The sequence below is a fragment of the Rana temporaria genome, chromosome 10 (genome assembly GCF_905171775.1).
Source record: "Rana temporaria chromosome 10, aRanTem1.1, whole genome shotgun sequence".
Lineage (NCBI taxonomy): Eukaryota > Metazoa > Chordata > Amphibia > Anura > Ranidae > Rana > Rana temporaria.
In genome coordinates, this window is record NC_053498.1 from 19,987,321 (window position 1) to 20,000,296 (window position 12,976).

General features: G+C 44.7%; 1 protein-coding gene and 1 pseudogene across 4 annotated transcripts in view; both read left to right on the forward strand.

Moving 5' to 3' along the window:
* CADM4 (cell adhesion molecule 4) overlaps positions 1-12,976 on the forward strand; it is a 658,906-nt gene that overhangs the window by 398,350 nt on the left and 247,580 nt on the right. The window lies entirely within an intron of this gene.
* Positions 1,824-8,113, forward strand: LOC120915951 (annotated as a pseudogene).

Below are 12,976 nucleotides of genomic sequence, written 5' to 3' on the forward strand. Positions count from 1 at the left end.
TCACATTCAGTTGGACTTATTCCGTGATGTTGAAGGCCTTTCGTAGATTCTCCAATTCACTTCAGTTATTTGGGTAGTAGTTGGTCACATTCAGTTGGACTTGTTCCATAATGCTGAAGACATTTCGTAGCTTCTCCAAGCCACAACTTCAGTTCTTCAGGTACTAGTCACATTCAACTGGGCTAGCTCTGTAATATTGAAGACATTTCGTAGCTTCTCCAAGCCGCTTCTTCAGTTCTTTGTATAGTATATAGTCACATTCAGTTGGACTTATTCCGTGATGTTGAAGACTTTTCGTAGATTCTCAAAGCCATTGCTTCAGGTAGAAGCCATATTCAACTGGATTTGTTCTGTAATGTTGAAGTCATTTTGTAGCTTATCCAAGTCACTTCTTCAGTTCTAAGATGTTTCATATTTCTCCATGTTCTAAGAACTGAAGAAGTCGCTTGTATAAGTTACAAAATGTCTTAAACATTACAGAACAAATCCAACTGCATTTAAGTACTACTTGCTATACCACGACCTGGTTAAATCAGAAACTTCAGACAATGCACTAACACTCTCCATTTTCCTAGTCTTACCTGTACTTTATTGTTCCATAAGTTCTGCAAGGTGTCCCAGTATGACTGTGCAGTCCACTCTTTTTTAAATCAATGCTTAGTAATCAGTGGTCAGAACCCGCTCCTCTCTGCAATACAAGTGAGTGTGAGAACACTTGTGCTGAGGGATCTGGCTATTAATCAGCTCTGCTAGCACTGGGCACCGCTGTGTGAAGGTTGGATGCACCATTTTCTGAGAGAAAAGGTATTTTTTGCTTTGATGTGCTTTAAATCATTCACAGATAATTACATGTGGGGGTTCAGGGCTATAAAGAGAACAAATGGTTGGAGACAATTGGATTTTCAAATAAACCTGTATCAAGAGTAAAGAGTTAATTGGATTGGTAGGAGAAAGTTCTCTGCTTGGATTGCTGGACTTTCGTATGCAAGCACTGACTTTCTCAAAATCAGTATTTTGCAAAAGCATCCCTGGCACTTGACAGCTTAAAGTCTCCTAGGGATAGGAGGAAAGGGAGGGTGTGTGTCTTCTGCTCCTATACCAAGAGTTTTAGGCGTTTTTAAAATGCCTTGGGGCTGATGACAAGGTGATTTATCTTTTATAGAGTTATGATTGGATGCCCTGATAATTGGTACTTGTGGAAAAAACCAAAACCGTGTGTGTGGCTTAATTCACCTCACCCACCGTAGAGAGACCCCACCACCTTCTTCCATCATGGCCAAAATACCTCCCATTGGTTTCTGTCGGGGCTTAGAGCAGCCATGCCCAACCAAGGAACCCTAGGATTTCTCCTGAGGTTGCTTAGGGTTCTTTGAGCTATGGCGAATTGACCTCCTACCTAAGGGTGCCTGGATAGTTCCAGCATGGTACCCATGATCTTGGTATCTGCTTGTAGGCGAGGCATTCTGACCACCACTGTAATAGGGACATTCTGTCCTCTGATCACCAATGTATGGAGCATTCTTCCCCCTGAAATCCTCACTTCCTGTTCTTCTGTCTGTAACTCCACACCGTAATGCAAGGCTTTGTCCCTGGTGTGGAGTCTCAGAAGAAATTAGGACATTTAAAAGCAAAATGGAAGGATTAGGTAAGTGAGGGAGGACAGCACTAAGGAAAAGGAAGCTATTTAGGATTTTTTTTTTACCTTTTCAACCCCTTTAAGTATTTTATTAGTATCAAAATTGAAAAAAAAAATCTGAAAGTACAATATATTTGCATAAAACAAGAGAGAAAATGGCGCAAACACAGTAGGTCACTATGCAATGATGAAATCTTTGTGTAAACCTGACACCAACATGTTTCGAAGTTCTATATGCTCCTCCTTCAAGGTAGGTTTTAATCGTTTTAGTGAATTTCCTCTATAAAACAAAACACATGTTAGGACGCATTCCCAAATGTCATATTGTATACATGAAGCAGGAAAAATGTTCAAGAAACAAAGAGAAGAAAAAGATGGGCAGAAAGGATAGCTGGTGAAGAAGTTGGGCTTCGTACACACGTTAGGTTAACCAGAGGACAGCGGTCTGATGGACCGTTTTCATCGGTCAAAACCGATCGTGTATGGGCCCCATAGGTTATTTAACCATAGGTTAAAAAAAAGGCAACTTGCTTTAAAATTAACCTATGGATTCCTAACCGATAGGTCAAAACCGATCGTTAGTAAGCACGACCATCGGTTAAAAATCCACGCATGCTCAGAATCAAGTCGAGGCATGCTTGAAAGCATTGAACTTCATTTTTTTCAGCACGTCGTTGTGTTTTACGTCACCGCGTTCTGACACGATCGTTTTTTTAACTGATGGTGTGTAGGCGTGACTGACCATCAGTCAGCTTCATTGGTTAACCTATGACAACGGTCCTTCAGACCGTTCTCATCGGATGGACTGATCGTGTGTACGAGGCTTTACTCGCATTGCCAGAGAGTGAACACATGCATGGCGTCGGCCTGTGGAGTAGAAACAATGCAGAAAAGTTTGTAGGGGGGCGCAAAGGCACCACACCCAGCCTAGGGTTGAACCCACAGGAAGCTGCAAAGCGATGGCCTGGTATAGACCACAAAGGGCAGGTAATGGACCATGCCCTGCCCCTTGTGTTCTATACCAGGCCATCAACAGAATTAGCAGAATACATTTGTGATTTTTTTTTTTATTGGATATTTTTTTATAACGGAAAGTAGGAAATATATATATATTTTTTTATGTAAAAAAATAAAAAAATAAAACCCAACTCAAATACCACCAAAATAAATCTGTATTTTATAAATTTCATTTGTGTTCAGTGTTGCATGACCATGCATTTGCCAATTAGGGAAGTGCAGTGCTGAATAGCAAAACATGGCCTGGTCATAAAGGGGGTAAAACCTTCCAGAGGTCAAGTGGTTAAAGTCAAGTGTTTTGTACCATGCGTCTGATGGAGTCACATGGAAAGCACTTACCTGTATATATGAGCCATATATATGATACCTGTGTTGTGTCAATCATTTCCAGGAGTTTTTCCTGCACCTTAATGGCTGAGAGCGAGCGAATGTAGCGTGAATGTAATTGGCTATAATCTCCGCTGTTAGCATGGCACTTTCATCTGTGTACACAATGCAGTATATCACTCTCTGTAATTGACATGATAGAGAGCGGTTATGCAGTAATGTAACATGCCGTAGATGCACACCATCCCTCTCCGGTGCACTTTCTATGATGGCAGCCGGATGTTCCAGGCGCATAGCTCTCATTTTCTGAATGCCGCCATCAAGATTACTCTTCCATTTCTAGCTAATATGTTTACCGAACACTTTTTTTTTTTTAAAGTATATCATATAAGTAATAATGTATAGCATTTCCCAGGCAAGAAATAGCAAAGGTGAAACATGCATTGAGAAACTGAATCCACTAAAAAGAGAACCATATAGACAGAGGTCAGCCAATGACAGTTCACATTTCTTTTTGGAGTGTTGGTGTGGGGTGGCGGGCTGGAGCAACTGGGGGGTAGATGTCTCAGGTTTGTTGATGCCCCCCCAACCAATGGAGCACCAGCCGCCACTGAGTTGGGTGTTCCTTTTCCACTGGTTTCTGACAGTTTTGTGCTGAAGGCACTGCCGGACATCTCCTGATGTCCGGCAGTGCCTGATGCTCTCCTAATGAGTAAGCATGATGTGTCTTTCATCTGTTGCGTTAAGTTCCCTTGGCTGACCACTGCATCTACAGTCCTCAACCTTGCCCGTTTTTCTTCGTACTTCTTAAAAAGAACTTGAACAGCACATACTAAAACCCCAGATTGCTATAAAATATTTACCTGGGAGAGACCTTCTCGATGTAGTATAACTACTACCTTGTGTTCTAGACTGTCTTCTACAACCTCACCTTGGTAGCAGAGTTTGGCTGTTCCTCACCCAGTTCTAAGCCTCCTACACAGCTGTTTCTATTTAAAGACTGGGTGTTAACCTACATATGAAATTGATGATCATTACTACCTGTATAATTAAGTGTGCAGGTGTAAGAATTGATGCTGGTTTTGAAGCCAAAGGGTAGTCGCACCAAATAGTATTAAATTTTTCTTTTTGTTAGCTCACTTTTGTATATTGATAAAAAATAAACAATGAAAATATATAAGCATTCCTACTTTACAGCATTTCTTCACACCTGTGAAAAACTTTTGCACAGTACTGTCTATAGTCTAAATGGTATTTCTATTACATCTGCCTGGGGTGCAGATTTAAACGATTACAATGGTGTTTGTCAAAGCGTATTTCCAGCCGCTCAGCCGTCATCATCTGCTGTTGTGATGGAGGATTCCCTGCTGTGCTTTAGTAGGACTAGAGAGCTCCTCAGTCTGGGCTGCGTATACAGGACATGTAGACATACTACACAAGACAAGGGGGTCTCCCCTGCGGGCAGGTTGTGTGCCATTGGCCTTATTGAAGAAGGCAGGCACGAGCTGTTGTTAGAACAGGTATTTCTCCCCCGAGCTCTCCCACCGTGCACTCATAGTCAGCAGGTTTTGCTAAAACTCCGGTAGCCTGAGGCTAAAACAGGATGCCATGCAGGAGGCTGACAAATGAGACGTCCCAATCTCCCTCTGTCTCTTAAGCAAAACCTTATACTGAGGGCAACAGGCTGCCATGGCGGAACTCCTTCTGAAAATGCTACTCGCTTAGTTGTCTGTGGCTTCAAAGCTTTCTGAGGTCTAGAATAAACCTGCAGATCAGAAGAGTTCTAGTGAGGTCAGAAGTCCTAATCTGTGGACATACACTATTAGGCCGACTTATCAGTAGATAAGTCGACCTAACTCAGAATCTACGCCGACGTATGTTTAAGCGTATGCTCAAACAGAGATACGCTTAAACATATCTAAGATACGGCGGCTTGCGCCGTCCTATCTTAGATTGCAATATTTTGGATGGCCGCTAGGTGGCGCTTCCATTGCGGTCGGCGTAGAATATGTAAATGAGTTGATACGCCGATTCACGAACGTACGCCCGGCCGCCGCAGTCGATTTACGCTGTTTCCGTAAGGCATTAGCAGGCCTAAAGTTATTCCATCTATTAGGTGGAATAACAATGTTAAAGTATGGCCGCCGTTCCCGCCGCGAGATTCAAATTTTTTACGTTGTTTGCGTAAGTCGTCCGCGAATTGGGATTTACGTCGTAAACGTCCACGTCGAAATCAATAGGCCCGTGCAGCGTACTTAGCCGCAATACACACTGAGAAATGTAGGCGCCCGGGGCATGCCCAGTTAAAAAAAATGTAAAAAACGTGAGGTCAAGCCTCATTACCATTAAACACGCCCCCTCCAACACATTTGAATTCTGCGCCTTTACGCCCGCCCGCTTTAGGCTACGCCGCCGTATATTAGCAGGCAAGTACATTGAGAATCATGTACTTGCCTAGCTAACTTACGGCGGCGTAGCCTAAACACGCTAAGCTACGCCGTCGTAACTTTAGTCCTATCTACCTGAATCTACCTATATATTACCAAATTTATTGGGGAGCCTGCCTTTACACACACATGAACTTTTATTGGCATCCCAGTCTTGTTCCCGTAGGGTTCAATATTGACTTGGCTCACCCTTTGCAGCTTTAACAGCTTCAACTCCTCTGGGAAGGCTGTCCACAAGGTTTAGGAGTGTGTCTATGGGAATGTTTGACCATTCTTCCAGAAGCGCTTTTGTGAGGTCAGGCACTGATGTTGGACAAAAAGGCCTGGCTCACAGTCTCCACTCTAATTCATCCCAAAGGTGTTCTATCGCTCATCCATGTCTTTATGGACCTTGCTTTGTGCACTGGTACGCAGTCATGTTGGAACAGAAAGGGGCCATCCCGAAACTGTTCCCACAAAGTTGGCAGCATAAAATTGTCTTGGTATGCTGACGTCTTAAGAGTTCCCTTCACTCGAACTAAGGGACCAAGCCCAATCCCTGAAAAACAGCCCCCCACCGTAATCCCCCCTCCACCAAATGATTTGGACCAGTGCATAAAGACCTGAATGAGTGAGTTTGGTGTTTAGGAACTTGACTGGCCTGCACAGAGTCCTTAAATCAAAATGGAAAGAAATTGGCTGCACACCACCTCCGATCCCACAGGTATATAGAACATGTGATAGAATGCCACCAGGACAAGGACACAGACAGGAATGGAGGTGACGCGTTTCACACTGACGTGCTTCTTCAAAACCAGATTCTGGAATGAATTATTCTCGCAATCCAAGGTTTTACTGTAGTTCCACTTTACAATTGACCACGTCATGATACACAATTCACTTTTTTGTGGATGAAAAGCTGGTCACCCTAGGGGCTGGTGCATAATAGCTTTCATTTCCACACCCTAAGCGGAGTCTACAGACATGCAGACCCCATCTGTCCCAGCTCAGGGAACACTTTGGCATCTGAGGACCATGGCATGGAAATAATCGAAAGTGTCTCACCAAAGGTATCTTTAGAGCCAACGCTCCTGCCGTCTATATATCATGGCGGACTGCTAGTTCACAGAGGGCTCCGCCTGGAAAAATATTTAAATTGGCGTCTGTGCACTCATCATCGCTGAATAAAGAGCCAGTCTTGCAACCTTCTTCTGTGTTGCAGGCTCTGGGCGACACGCCAGTGCCACTTTTCCTGGATAATACCGGGCATTTTTTCCATTTAAAATCACCTTTCTCACCCCGTCCCCTCCTCCTCCAAATCGAAGTGTTTCTCAAAATGTCTTTTAGTTCTGCATCATCAGGAGAGCCGGAGTTTATTCTTTGCAATTTGTGTCTGAAAGTCCCTTTGCTGTGTAATTATCGAGCAGGCTCCTACCCTCGTCTATCACACTGTAGTGGCGACTAATGCCAACGCTTTTAGCTGGCAGATCTCTCTACCCACACTTACGGGTTATGCACTTAACCCTTTGCTTCCTTGAGGGCAACACTGATTTTATAATATTCAAATTAAACCGACCAACTTCACTTGTATCTAAAAGAATAAATAGACACTGTGTAGACCAGTCATTCCCAACCAGGGTTCCTCTAGAGTTGACTTGTGGTTCCTTGAGCTGTGGCTAGCCGACCTCCCATCTGATGGTGCCTGCATAGTTCTAGGTCCAGTGCCACTTGGCAGAATTAGCGGCATTACTGCAAGGGCATCATTCTGGCCCCTGTAAGGGTCGCTTTCTTCAGACTTGCCACAATCAATGTAAGGGGCTTTTTCTCAATGACCCCTGATGGACTTATCTCTCAGGGGTTCCCTGAGATCTGAAAATGAAGGGTTCCTCTGGGGTAAAAAGGTTGCGTAAGACTGATGTAGACCATAGTGTGTTGAGTGTTCATTGTTTAATGGAACTGCATTAGTTGGCCTCTACTGCTATTCTCAAGGGCTGCTAGCAGAAAAGTTTTTCCCCACTTCCAGGTAGGGATGCAACTGCATTAGACCCTGTTCATGCAGGCTCTAGCCTATAAAAACTAGTCTAAAGTCACTTTCCGCCAGACCCGCCATCTTGCAGTAGGGGCAATTTTTTGTAAAAAATTAACACAAGGCAAAAGGCGAGGAACCCGTTATGTTCTCTAGACCCTTCAGCAAGCATGGTCCGGTGCCACTGTCAACCTATATGTGCATCTGTAAGAAGGGTGATATTATGGATATCAAGGGTACATGCACAATTCGGAAAGGCATGCCATACAGGTGGTGCCACGGCAAGACTGGCCGGATCTACAATGTCACACAGCATGCTGTTGGAATAATTGTGAACAAACAAGTCCATACTTGCCAACAGTCCCAATTTTCCCGGGACAATCCCGATTTTGGGACTCTTGAAGTCAAAAGTAATCTTGCCAAAAGAATCCATGTCCGTGTGGAGCACATCCGCCACTCAGAGTAGAGACAATTTCCTGCAGCGTGTGAAGGAAAAGGAGAGGAAGAAAAAGGAAGCCAAGAAGAAGGGCACATGGGTGGAGCTAAAACGTTAGCCAGCCCAGCCAAGTGAAGGTCATTTTGTCCGAACATTTGGAAAGGAACCTAAGCTTCTTGAGCCAATTCCGTATGACTTCATGGCATAAAGTACTGCTATTAATTAAAACATCCTTTTCTCAAAAACAAAAAGCTAGTCTAAAGTCATGAACGGAAAGCATTTATAAAGGTTTTAGCAAGCTTTTAGGATTTCCCTCTTAACACACCAATCAGCTTAATACTGACCTTTAATGATGACTGTGGCTTTAAGCAAACTTTAGCAAGTTTAAAGTGGTTTGAAACCGCTGAAATGAAAAATTAACAAAACTTATCCCTCTATAGTGTGTATCTGCCTCAATCCAAAGCAGCGAGGGTGAGTTCAGTCTGCTGTCTCCTTCCTCTGCTATCTGCCTGAGTCATTTCTGACAAGTTAAGCTAGCTCCAAGGGTTTCATGGGAATGAAGGAGGGGTGCTGCAGCACACAGTCTGTGATTAACAGCTTTGGCTATATAGTATGTGCTTCCCTATAAGACTGTGTAAAATGGGGTGTATCTATATCCTGCACTCATGTCTCAGATTACATTCAGCTTCCTGCTCTATGCTGTGCAGTGTGTAACATCAGATCCCCTTGCCCGCGGGAGCCGGTGTTTACGGCATGGGCTCTCAAGGTCTGGCACTTTATGCCGGACCTTCAGAGCGCATGCACCGGTAACATCACTGGCTGTATGCACTCTGAAGATCTCCTAAACTGTTCAAATTTAGGAGATAATCAAAGTACCTACCTACAGGTAAGCTTTATTATAGACTTGCCTGTAGGTACAAGTGGTAGAACAGACTTTACTACCACTTTAAAGGGGCACTGTGCACTTTCCAGATGCCTAATCCAATCCTCTCGGGACACATGGCCCCATTACTCTCAGATCATTCTAAGTGCAGGTCAAGGTATCCAATCTGAACATAGCTGTAGCACTACCCCCGAAGGAGCTGCTGGTTAAATTTTGGGTTTGCACATTACCTTTATATCTTTGTTGTCAGGGTGGGAATGTCCATAAGAAATGCAATGTCCAGACAGATGTAAAACCTTCAACAGTTGAGTTTTATTTTTACTGCAGGGTAACTCGAAGAAGAGAAAGTAGAAGGGAGGAGAAGAGCAGGGGAAGGTTCAGGCACATGGTACAGAATGCTCAAAAATAGTCAATCAGTCTCCACTCTCAGCTATTGAGTGGGACTTTCTCACCCGGATAGTCCCCTCTCACATGGCCTAGCAGGTGGGATGACGCACAAACTAATGTCCAGACGGTCTCTGCCACAGACCTTTGAATGTATTTGGTCTCTGCCACAGACCTTTGACTGTACTTGGATGCGTCCAGGAATCCTCTGCCACAGGATTTTAAAGTCCCGAACCTCCAGCCATGCAGTAGAAGAGCCTTTAAGCCGGAACCGGCAGACTGCAGGGCTTTCAATGTAGTAGATCCCTCCGTAATTCGGTCACCCGAGACACTAGCACTTTGCCGGTCTCCTCCAGGGCAGGTCCTACCCGGTTTCCCTCATTAAGACAGCTTCCTTCCTTGTGGACAGACAGCTTGGCATCCCCTTTTAGGATTGAAGGCCCCAGCCAGCATAGCTGGGCCTACTAAACTGCGAAGCAACGCTGGGCCAACGTGGCCCCGAAGTCGGGCTCTCACACACGTACAGCTCGTGCCAGGAGGACCATGAGGCGAATGACCCCGTAAAATGGCGTCTCTGCCCCTTAAGTACCCCTCCCCAGCATTCACAGCGGGGTCACCACTCCCACTGTACCTCTGCCGAGAAAGAACACCCAATACACCATGGTACACCTGCGTTCCAACATAAGGCCGAGATGGCAACACCACCTGCAGGCAACTACCAAGCAGTACCACAGCCCGAACAGAGGCAAATTTGTGTTAATCAAATAGGTCTGGGCCCAAGTATTGGCCCAGACTTCCCTTAAATTTAAAATATCGCCCCCTAGATTTGAGGTGGGCGCTACACAGCCAAAGGGCGACCTTGGGGACAAGCGCTGAGCATTACTGGAGTAATGGCTCTTTTGTGGCACATGACAAGTATGACCAAAACCGTACGATTTCCCAAGCCAAAGAGTGTTCTTCTTTCCTCCAAATGCTGAATCCAAAAGTAAAAATCTGATCACGCCATGTATTTAGTGGATTTCGTATTTTGCCTCCCCTCCCTTTTCAGGTCAGAAAATGAGCTACTATCAGTGTGAATACTTCCGCAGTACACTTCATATGTTGCTAGGTGAGCTTCATCACTTGGAGTTGTCCGACATAATCCTTTACTTATTAAACAGAGCTTCAAAGTGCTAAGAAAGGAATATTGATCTCAATCTACAACAAGAGCAGTCACGTTCTGATGCTACAGCTATTCCTGACCTTCACTTCTCATCATTATGATCAATGTGTGACGACTGGAGGTCACGAGAATAAGCGCTGAACATTACCCGGCTTATAGTCCAAATGTATTGTGTGTGTGTATAATAAATATATATATATATATATATATATATATATATATATATATATATATATATATATATATATATAAATTTCCTTTATCAATTCCTTATTGTGCTTGGTACTACAAGTACTTTTTATATATTGCTCTTTGAATTGGCAAACGCAACATATAATGGCTCATTTACACGTGTGGCTGGGGGCAGTATAACTAGGCAGTTGAGCGGCACTATCTCATCCTTAATGGTTAAGCAGTGGCGTAGGGTGGGAAAGACCACAGGGGTGGTTTCCCCAAGTGCAAAGTTCTTAGGGGTGCAAAAAGATGAGGGTAGGGGCGTGCTAGTGTCGGGCACCTACTCTGCATGTGTATCATTGGGGTGGGGGATTGGGTGGTAGGATTATTGCGGGGGAGAGGACCTTTGTTTCCCTTGCCCTGTGTGCGGCTGGCAACCCACTCTACCCCACTGATGGTTTTCACCACTCTGGAGCCCTCTGATGAATAACTAGGCAACTACACTGCCTACTCTCACTACAGGGTTCCTCACCTGAAATATCGTAACACCTAGTAGCCTATTTGGGGGACTGCCTTGGCAGTCCTGTGTCCCTACCCTACAAAACCTCTAGTAAAAATGACTTCTAGACTTTACATGTTACACTCTCTGCCACTTTCCCCCTTGCACCGTCAGAATAAGCAGCCAGACTGTTTTGTGCACGGATTTTCTCCATGTCTTTTTGAGAGTTGAGGGGGAAAGGAGGACTGTAATAAGGACATGCTAATGGCTCAATCTATCCTCTGTGCATTGACTAATGAACTGTTCGGTGGACACAGAGTGGAGAGGGGAGGACTGCAACGATGACAGGCCGCCAATAGCTCAAGCTATCATCTGTCCATTGACTGTTGAACAGTTCCCTGTACGTGGAGTGGAGAAGGGGGGGGGACTGCAATGAGGACATGCTAATGCTCAACCTATCCTCTGTCCATGGTTCAACTGTTCTGTGGACACAGAATTGAGGTGGGGAGGACTGCTATGAGAACGTGCTAATGGCTTCACCTGTACTCTGTCCATTGACGGTTGAACTGTTGTGTGGACACAGAGTCCAAGAGGGAAGGATGACTGCAATACGGACATACTAATGGCTCAACCGATCATCTGTCCATTGACTGTTGAACTGTTCTATGGACACAGAGTGGAGGGTGGGGGGACTGCTATGAGGACATACTAATGGTTCAACCTATCCTCTGTCAATTGACGCCATGAACAGAGGATAGGTTGAGCCATTAACATGTTTTTATTACAGTCCCCTCTTCCCCTCCAGTCTTGCCCATGGAACAGTTCTTTGAACTCTGTACAGGCCAATTTTGCGCCCTTCATGCGGTTTCGGTTTTCAGGCCAGGTCACACAGCAGCAGACCCCGTTTACCACGAAGTAGACTTGTAGGTATTCATCCAACAGCTCTGATACACTCAGAGGTCACCTGTCATCCTTTCTCCTGCTAAGACATCTATTTTTTATTTTTTTTTCACTCTCCTCTGCCTGGAAAGTGCTCAAGGCAATATAGCCTGGAGTCTTCAGATTCCCCATGGCAGGGCCACTACCACTTGCCAAGCTTTTAAATTACAATGCAAAGTAAGTGGGACCAGTGCCAGAGCCTGCACAGTAACCTTGCTGAGAGAGAAACCTCTCTTGGGTTCCTAAGGATCGTTGACGTGTTCCATACTGCACCCGCCGTGTGTTCCGTGTTCTAACGCGCGCTCTTTGTGTCATACAACCGCCGATTAGCCTACAAGTAGACACGACACGGTATGCCTGAATTGTTTCATCCTGTCCGCAGGGAGAAGGCAGCGAATGGCTGGAGATCCCTCTCGCTTTCCTCCTAAATTATAACAGACATTAAAACAGTAGAGGGAAGTTGGAGATGGCAAAGTGCCTTCCTCTTGTTTGATGCCAAACTGGCAGTCGAGTGCAAAAAAAAAAAAAAGTATTCATTTCTTCTCATTAACTCACATTTACCCCATTCCAGGAACAGGCTGACTATTGTATCTGTCAGCTGATTTTAATGAACTCGAGCAGACCTGTGATGTTATGTCTGGGCCTTTGTCACACACCTTCACCTTTGTTGTATATATAAGAGGGTGACCTGGCCTTTGCTGCCTCGGGAGACATTTTATAACGTCATAAGCAAAAGCCAACAGAAATTAATGTCGGGGGAAAAAAGTTGGAATCATTGAAGCTCAACTCCAAGCACAAGAAGCTTTTATATAAATGTATTCTTTAATAGCCACAAAAAAATCCAAATGGCCTTGCCAACCCAGATATTTCTTTGCAAAAGTAGCAGTGACGTCATCACTGTGCGGTGCAGAGAACAGAGCTGTGGGAGGGACCCAGCAGACAGGAGGGGGCGGAGACCAGACCTGTCCCCCTGCACAAGGAGCAAGAGCAGCAGTGAGCGGTCTTTATTACAGGAAGGAAAAGTCTCACACTAGATTACTGCACAGGAAGAAATACACAAAGAACAC